This window comes from Oncorhynchus masou, chromosome 15 (genome assembly GCF_036934945.1).
Source record: "Oncorhynchus masou masou isolate Uvic2021 chromosome 15, UVic_Omas_1.1, whole genome shotgun sequence".
Taxonomy (NCBI): domain Eukaryota; kingdom Metazoa; phylum Chordata; class Actinopteri; order Salmoniformes; family Salmonidae; genus Oncorhynchus; species Oncorhynchus masou.
The window spans coordinates 24,767,307-24,777,177 of NC_088226.1; positions in this window are offsets into that span (position 1 = coordinate 24,767,307).

A 9,871-nucleotide genomic window follows, 5' to 3' on the forward strand; every position below is an offset into this window, starting at 1 on the left:
GGCGGTAATTTAGCATACATGTTGGGGATGGGTCCCAATAAATGAACGTATGTGAAAGATAAATTATTCTCATTCCCCGCGGATATACATGCAGGATTTAACAACATATTTGTGTATACCGACATCATATCCTATCAAAGGGTCGGAGACAGCTGTGTGCCACTCCTGAGAACGGTACATATAGACGGAAAGGATGGGGACATAGTCACTGTCACCTACGACAAGCCACACTACGTACCTGTAAGCAAGAAATATACTGAAAACATTCTTGTTGAGCTTAAAACGGATCAGAACGAAAACATCAAATTTACTTATGGTAAAACGATTGTAAAAATCCACTTTAGACCCACCAAAACCTCTCTACATATATAATATTAGTATTATATATTTTATATACATAATACATACTATATACTAAATTACAAAGGGTTATGGAACACCGACATCTCGACCCTAACCGGTATGTCTCATACTATGTTGATCAAGTGGGTAATGGGTTACCCGGCTATTATGGTTCCCCCACCATGTATGGTTCGGGGATAGGAGGTATATTTCGTAACCTCTTTAGGATGGTTTTACCGTTTATGAAGAGAGGCCTCAGCATAGCCAAAACCGCATTTAAAATCAGCAGCAAAAAATATAGTAAGTGTGGTTGTAGCCAATGCTATGACCAGAAGGGCGTCACCAGATGTCGAGCGTCAAGAAGGCTCAGGGTTGATGATGTTGTCTCGAAGACCAAAAAAGAGACCTCCGGGTATAAGACGCAGGCTTGCGCCTAAAAAACGGAGGTTAACGGTTAAAAGAAACTCAGTTAGTCAAAGACGGGGTAAAATGAGGAGGTCTGGACCAAAAACGGTAAAAAGAAGACTCGGGAGTATTTTCTAAAAAGAACAAGCACCATGGCTCTTTTACACCGCATGTCCTCTGAAGCTATAAAGACAGAGCTCGATCTTTTCACGGCCCCCTTAACACAACATTCAGTCGAGAGGTCCAGTTATGTGGAGATAGCCCCCCTCTCTGCCATTACAGACAACGATCCCATAGAGTTTTTCATACCAGGCCACGGTGACAACTATCTGGACCTCAACAACACCTTGGTGCATTTGCGTCTAAAAGTGACCAAAAGAGATGGTACTGATATTGCAAACGATGCCAAAGTGTGTCTCATTAATTACCCAGTGGCCACCATCTTCTCCCAAGTGGATGTGACTTTGGGGGAACGTCTAATCAGTCAAAGCAGTGCCACATACCCATACCGGGCCATCATGGAGTGTTTACTCAACTACTCTGAAGACACTCTCAAGACCCAATTCAGCACAGGGCTGTTTAGCAAGGATACTGCAGGAGGCTCTATGGAATTGACAGACCCATCCACCGGTGCAAACAAAGGACTGGAGGCACGCGCTCGCTACTGTGCAGAATCTCGAGAGTTTCATCTGCTAGGCCCTATACACTCTGACATTTTCTTTCAAGAACGTTTACTCTTAAATGCGGTTGATTTAAGACTAAAATTAACCAGGGCCAAGGATGAGTTTTGCCTAATGTCTGCCCAGGACGGAGACTTTAGTTTAAAAGTGTTGGGTGACACGCTTTTTATTAAAAAAGTGTCTGCATCTCCGGCAGTTCGTCTGGGTCACTCACAGGCTTTGATGAAAGGAAATGCCCTTTACCCTCTCCAAAGAATTACCATGAAAACCTTTAGCATACCTGTGGGCAGCAGAATCTGCAGTCAAGAAAACCTATTTCTAGGCCCTTTACCGAGATACGTGGTTATAGGTTTGGTTGATCACGCCTCCAATACGGGCAGCTTAAATAAAAACCCATTTAATTTTCAACACTTCAATGCAAAGTATGTAGCTCTGTGTCAGGACGGACGTCAGGTCCCTGCTAAGGCTTTCCAACCGCAATTTAATAACAACATATCTGTGCGAGAATTTTACAATCTATTCCTGGCTACCGGGAGGCATCTAAAAGATTTCTCTTTACCTGTTGACAGAAATCATTTTGCAGAGGGTTACACAATGTATGCTTTCAATTTATCCCCTGATGATGACACCTCAGGAAATCTTTCGGTGGTGTCCCAAGGTAACCTCAGGCTGGAAATGCGCTTCCGCACACCTTTAGCCTGTACCGTTAGCATGATTGTTTATGCATGCTCTGATTCAATCTTGGAGGTGAATAGCCGAAGACAGGTTTTAGTAGATTATTATTAAGGATCGTTGAGCAAAGACATGAATACCCAAGAGTTGGAAGGGCTCATGAGCCGACTGATTGGAAAACAATTTTGTGGAGTGTTGGCTTGTGATGAATTACCTATGGAGAAATGGATGGGGCGGCCGGCCATGTTTATTGTCAATACCCATCCTAAACACATCCCGGGTGAACATTGGCTAGCTGTGACATTAGAAGAGGAAGGAGGAAGAAAAATCTCAACTTTTTTTGATTCCTGTGGTTTTCCCCCCGGTTTTTCACATTTCCCCAAATCTATTAAAGAATTTCTGACCAAAAACTGCTCAAAGATATACTACAACATCAAACAAGTGCAAGATAACCTTTCCACTACATGCGGTCAACACTGTGTATTCTACCTAAGCCAAAGAGCCCGGGGAGTTCCTTTTGAAGATGTTATGTCTCTTTATAAGGATGATTTAAGAAGTAATGATAATGCTGAAGCTTGTTTTGTTAGAAAAAATCAAAAGTGTTCAAATGTGTATCCTTTAAGAACGTGTAATCAAGGCGTATGCTCACGCCAAATGTTTCAAGAATGCCACAAATGTTAAATTGCTTATTTTTTCAAATAAAATGTATTGAATTTAATCATAGTCAATCAAAAGTCATTCAAAAGTCTAACCACCCAGAGAGATCGGGATTAGGGAAAGGTCCGGAGGCGTTCAGGGATGTAGATGGGTTATCGTCATTCATTTCATAAGGATGCGGGGGTTTTGGGGCATCTTTAGGGGTGCTGTATCTCGTTGAAGGTTTGTGTTTTAAAGAGTGAATCTGTTGACGAAGCTTATAGTTGGGTACACCCGAGAGGGGAATGTTGAGGATGGCCAGGGCCTTAAGAAACTGAAGCCACCCTGGAGGTCTTCTGTCATCAGCAACCTTGTGGGCAGATGTGGTACTTTTAAGCAAGTCAAGCATATGTGAACCCTTGACAATAGAGCCCTGAAGGATAAACTCTCCTTTGTCGTTCCAAGTAGCTGCCCCATTTGAGTCTTTTATCTTGTTCATAATGTAGCTAACATTTTTCCTGTTACGTGCCGGAACATGGGTTAACAAGTCATGCATAACTTTATCTTCAACAGGCATTTGATCTTCAGACGGTAAGCTCACAGGTACAGGCATTACAGGGGCTTGGCTCTCGCTCGGCTCGTCATCTTTTAAAGGGTCCTGTAGGGAAATAGTTAAATGGCCTGTCGCTCTCTCCCCTTGTTCCACCAAGGACAAATACCTTTGCAAGAGGTTTGTGTATTTTTGGACCTTATCATAGGGGTTCAATCCTTTTTGATTCAAAATATCCTTCATGGCCGTATCCAAATCATTTTCCACTGTTTGTCTGATATTTTCAGGACCCTGCACTTGTTTTTTAAGTCTATCCAACTCTTGTTATGGCACCAGATACATTTTATTGGCCATCACCCTATGTGTTCAACCCCCACGTCTGGCAGCAATAAGGCTGGTGATGAAGGGCACGGCTATACTTAGTAAAGGTAGAATAAAACCGCCAGACTGTTGTATGCTATGTCGTTTCTTTTGAAGACTGGCCCGTTTATTGGCAAAGAGTTTGATCGTGGTCTTTTGTCTCTTTAATTTTTTCAATTGTGTCAGGGTGAGTGGAATGCGTCCTTTGACGCCCGTTCCTGTAGGTTCATGCTCTACAACATCCGCAGAGTACGACCCTGCCTCACACAGGAAGCGGCGCAGGTCCTAATCCAGGCACTTGTCATCTCCCGTCTGGATTACTGCAACTCGCTGTTGGCTGGGCTCCCTGCCTGTGCCATTAAACCCCTACAACTCATCCAGAACGCCGCAGCCCGTCTGGTGTTCAACCTTCCCAAGTTCTCTCACGTCACCCCGCTCCTCCGCTCTCTCCACTGGCTTCCAGTTGAAGCTCGCATCCGCTACAAGACCATGGTGCTTGCCTACGGAGCTGTGAGGGGAACGGCACCGCAGTACCTCCAGGCTCTGATCAGGCCCTACACCCAAACAAGGGCACTGCGTTCATCCACCTCTGGCCTGCTCGCCTCCCTACCACTGAGGAAGTACAGTTCCCGCTCAGCCCAGTCAAAACTGTTCGCTGCTCTGGCCCCCCAATGGTGGAACAAACTCCCTCACGACGCCAGGACAGCGGAGTCAATCACCACCTTCCGGAGACACCTGAAACCCCACCTCTTCAAGGAATACCTAGGATAGGATAAGTAATCCTTCTCACCCCCCTTAAATGATTTAGATGCACTATTGTAAAGTGGCTGTTCCACTGGATGTCAGAAGGTGAATTCACCAATTTGTAAGTCGCTCTGGATAAGAGCGTCTGCTAAATGACTTAAATGTAAATGTAAATGTTGAGAAGATTCAAAGCAATCTCACATAGGGATAATATGAGATCTGAAGAACAGTGACCCAAGATGGCCTTCCGTTCATTAGATGTAGCCCCAACTAGGCTTCTCAAGAGGGGCATGTTTCTTTTTAAACGCAGAGACATAGCGGTTACTTTTTAGGAATGTGCGCAGCCGGCCACTCCCACGGGAACAGACCTGTTCGTAGCCTTAGGTGTTCTGGAGTATTTGCTTTTAAATCCACGATTAAATAAGAAAATGGTGCTTTGGTAGCGTCCTCGTAGCTTTCCATAAAGTAGGATTTCCTTCCCGGGTACATCTGCTGAGCTAGTGTTAATTTGTAGTTTGTCTCTAGGATTTTTGAACAAAACCATATAATTGGCGTTCAAACTGATGGTGCGACTATTTTTACCTTGGTGAAACACATTCTGCACCAAGTAAAGCACGGACAGGTTTCTATGATGAGTATATTGGGTAAACGCTCGGGCAATTTCGGGATGTTCGCTACCTGCAAATAGCATATCGTCCAAAACCAGCAGATTGTTTTTATGAGGAGGTAAAAGTTCATCATCAGACAGGGAATCAGGTATTCCTTCAACAAACTTGATTTTTATTGTCTTCAACAATTCATCATACAGAGGTTGATAACAAGAATAACACCACACAACATTATCAGGCTTTTGAGATAGCACATGTTCAGAATTCTCTAAAATACTTTTTACTAAACAAGTTTTACCACTATTCGACGGCCCTGCGATTAAGGCCGAAAATGGTAGTTGCAACCGGGGGTCAAAACCTTCTACAGCAGTCATTATATCTTAAGCTTTAAGACACCCTGTAGCTTGTAGCATAAGTCAGTAGCCAAAGGGACAATGTGGTCCAGTCAGGCAAAAGCCGTCTCTTGTCATAGACACCCCTGAATCTTTTAGTAAGTGGGGCCTTCCTCAGATGGAAGCCCTTTTTTTATCCCTAACAATCTTTTTTGTAGGAGCCCAAAATCTCCAAGTCACTATTCATGTCATTTAGAAACCCAAAAACAAATTCCAAAAATTCTTCAGGGTCTTTAATAATTGACGTTGTTAGCATATTACACCTCTGCGCTAATTTGCCCCAAAGTGAATTTAAGTACAATTTCGACACATTTCGTTTGGTTTTGTTGACCTCTATTCTGTCAGGGTCAAGAAGGATGCCTTCTCTGTCATGATAGTCTTGAATGTACCTGTCTTTGCTCTCTTGATCTGTGACCGATGCAGGATAGCCTGAAGCCATTTGCTTGCATCTCAAGAAGGTCTTGATGTACTCTTTAAAAAGAGTGTCTGATTTCTTGGAAAAGTTCCATACTTCAAAGATTTTGGCCACACGATACCCCATCTCTAAAGCCTTAGAGAATTCAACTGTGACCCACACCCCGGTCAGGGCCCTTTCTTGATCGGAGTGATCACATGGGGTTTGTTGTTTGTTTTCACTGCAGGTGCGACAAAGGGGAAAGAAGAGTTTTCCTTGAGGGCCCCTGTAAGGCAACACTGGTATAAACAAACCCCTAGGAGGGTAGACTGTTGCTTTGATCAGACCAAAATAGTTTTGAGGTAAGTCAAAATCACGATGAATAATTTCCGGATGCCCTATAGGATAGCATGAGGAACTCATTACATGAGGATAAAGGGATGTAAAATCTACATAGCCTATTGTCTCGTCGGGTTGCGCTACATACCGCAATATCAAAGCATACGTACGGCCGCCATACAAGGCCTGTCGGGGTTCCAGGGGTTCTGGGGTGTCATAGCTGGAAAGGAAGGCTTGAACATGAGGATCAGACTTTTTGAGGGCGGTCCATTCGTGCTCCCACAAAACCACCACTTTTAGACCGTAAGTAGCCTGTAAAGAATACAATTTGTCTTGAAACTCTTGGTACATTTCCCCAAAAGTCTTTTGGGTTAGGACACACATGGTCTGGGGCACAAAGCAAGATTTGCAACCATGGAAGAAACAACCGTTGTACTCATACACAGTCTCAACCCCGTCAATCTGGGTGTAGCCATCTACATGGTAAGAGCCAAATACCTTCTCCCCCCGATTCAAAGCAGGTATAACTAATAAAAAGACGTATAACTAATAACAAAATGTATAATGGTCTCATACCGTGTCCCTGGAGCGCCTGCTCGTGAAGCCGCAAGTTCCCTGCCCGACAGTATTTTTCGGGTGGCGTTGAATCTGAGCAATGTACTTGGGCCACAGTTGTTCGTTGCCTGTTGGGGTCTGGAATATGTCGTGAGGGGGTGGAGGTTCCCGGGATTCGCGGGGAGTTTGAAAAAACGTTCGTACAGAATGGGAGAATTGCGTCCAAGTCACCCGATGTGTCCGATGTCCATAACGAATCCTTTATCACTCTTGGCTGTATGTCGGCTGTAAATACATAAAATAGCTTTTAAAATAGTACACACTATTTTTATTTAAATATATAAATATTGTTGTGTATGTGTTTAATTATAAGGACTTACAGCTAAAAAATGATGATGGTGATTGACTGCCGGGTTTTTGAGACTGAGAATCCCCCTCATATTGTTCCAGATCCGTTAAACCGCGTAAAAGCTGAGTAAATGTTTGGGATCCTAACAAACGTTAGACAATATTAACCGTTATACGCTATATATACACTTTTTTTAACATATATTGGCATTGGGCCTGAAATACACAAATAACTATGGTTTAATATTACAATAATATCCCGATAATATTCAAACAAATCTTAAAATATATTTTTCACTTACTCACCTCCAGAAATAACCATGAGGAGCGATTCTCTTATTCAGAATATATTTTTTAATCTGTCCGGGCAGTTAAATATTCGGGCCTGTGGGTTTGCACTAAAGATGTGCTAACAGTGTTAAAAATAGATGCTCCACGTTCTGTACCTAACTTGCGAAAGTACGGAATGAGTTTCGGGAGATATCCTGTATGCAACCCCCCTGTATGTTTGGTTTAGAGAACCATGGCGGTGAATTCAAAGAGCCATTCTGTCTACAACAGGGTTTGTGGGGTACCGGGCGTTGATTAGATATCAGTGTTTTACCCCGGGCGGTCGGCAGATATCTGGACATGCCATATGCCTGATAGTGCAAACCTTGGTTTCAAACGATTCTCTACAGATAGAATGGGGCTCCATGCTTGGGCCCCCTGTTGAACACACACACTTTTGTTTCTGTAACGCACACACACACAAACTCCTGCTGCTCCGTCACACGCACACTCATGCACGCCCCCTGATTTTACATGTCTTTTTCCTTCGCGACAGAGCTTGGTGATGATGTGAAATACATTTTACCATCGTTAAGGGGTGAGATACAGTTTTTAAATTCCTTTTATTGAATTCCAAAATATTTCGTACAACCTTTAAGAAACGTTTGAATTAATTGACATATTTGAATAATATTTAAACATGCATCACAAGTGTTTTATGTAAAAAACCTTGGAGGCCTGCAGTTGTACATTATTACAAACTTTAATAACCCGTAATGTTCATAACATACCATTGTAGGAAAAGACTATAAAATAATACATGTTTTTTCAGATATTACAGTTGTCTGCGACAGACACTAGCGTGAGAGAAAAGACCGCTTCCCCTTTCGTTAAATGGTGAGAGCCCTTTTCAAAAACAATGATTTAATTCTGAATATTTAATACATACATTTTAACACACGTTATAATTCAGAATTTTTTTACTATTTCTTACAGATAAAGGGTCCGGTTAGCCCTGACTATTATCCGTTTCCAATTCCCCATCGCAAAGTCTTTTGCCCGCTCCATCGAAGCTCTGGATGTTTTCACTCCAGGGAAAGATCCGCCTTCGGCCTTGTGGGTCCTGGGTATGTCTCAACGATAACCTCCGGCCATCGCCGTAATTGTTCACGATTTTCGAAAAGACTGTCCAGCTTATTCATCAGTGTTAGGAAAATATGGTAATCGCGCCATTTAAAACTAAACATTGGTATAAAGAAGTTTACATCCTTGCATGCTTTGGAAGATACATATGAACTGACAGTTTTCGCCGCATTTGCACTATCATATTGTTCACATGCTAAAATTGTCACTCGGGATTCGGGGTATACGCCATTGAAGCGACTCTTAGGGCCATCAGATCATTTCGTCCGCAGACCTGTTCTTCCAACGCATATCCGGGTAGACTTGAAGCACTCAGCGCCTGTTCAATTTGACACAGCGCAAGTCTTATTTTAAGCCATTCTCTCATCCTTAGCGCTGGAGAAAAACTATCAGGTTCTGCCCTATAAAAGGGTTTGGACAAGCTGTCTGTGAATATCTTAACCGTAGATTCCTCAGGTCGGAATAGGTAAGAAATATGCCCCTCACTCATACACGAAAATCCTTTAAAACATTCTGGAGCCTCACGCAAAACATCCTCCAGGCTTTTGTCATTGGATTCATGACATGAGCTGCAGAGCACCCCGAGAATTGGCCTAGGAGACATATTTTCTATGTTTAATATTCTGGCCTTTATTTCAAAAAATCGCAGGCCTTGTTCTGGATATTTAGAATGCATATGCCACAACCAATACCCAAGGACATTCCTGCTTCATCAGATAACAACCATAAGGGCAATAAAACTGGGGGTGGGGGACATACACGTTCCCAAAGTTCAAACACTCAACCCCCCCAGTTCAACCAGGCCCCTAGACATCAATCACCATGACTACTTCAAAGGATGCCATATAGATATAAAATAACACACACCCTCTAACACGTGACCACAGGAACAGGCTGGACGGGGCCGGAGGCCCATATTTGGACATGCACGCGTCATCATGACGTAGGGTCATAAATCAATTACTTTGACGCGTGCCGTCTACTTTAATCTCTCTGTTGTCCTTCTGGAAGTTTCTCTCATCTCCACAGAGGAACTCTGGAGCGCAGTCAGAGTGACCATCGGTCACCTTCCTGAAAAGGCCCTTCTCCCCCGATTGCTCAGTTTGGCCGGGCGACCAGCTCAAGGAAGAGTCTTGGTGGTTCCAAACTTCTTCCATTTAAGAATGATGGAGGCCAGTGTGTTCTTGGGGACCTTCAATGCTGCAGAAATGTTTTGGTACCCTTCCCCAGATCTTAGCTCTACTGAGAATTCCTTTGGCCTCATGGCCTGGTTTTTGCTCTGACATGCATTGTCAACTGTGGGACCTTATATAGACAGGTGTGTGTCATTCCAAATCATGTCCAATCAATTGAATTTACCCCAGGTGGACTCCAAACAAGTTGTAGGCACATCTCAAGGATGATCAATGGAAACAGGATGCACCTGAACTCCT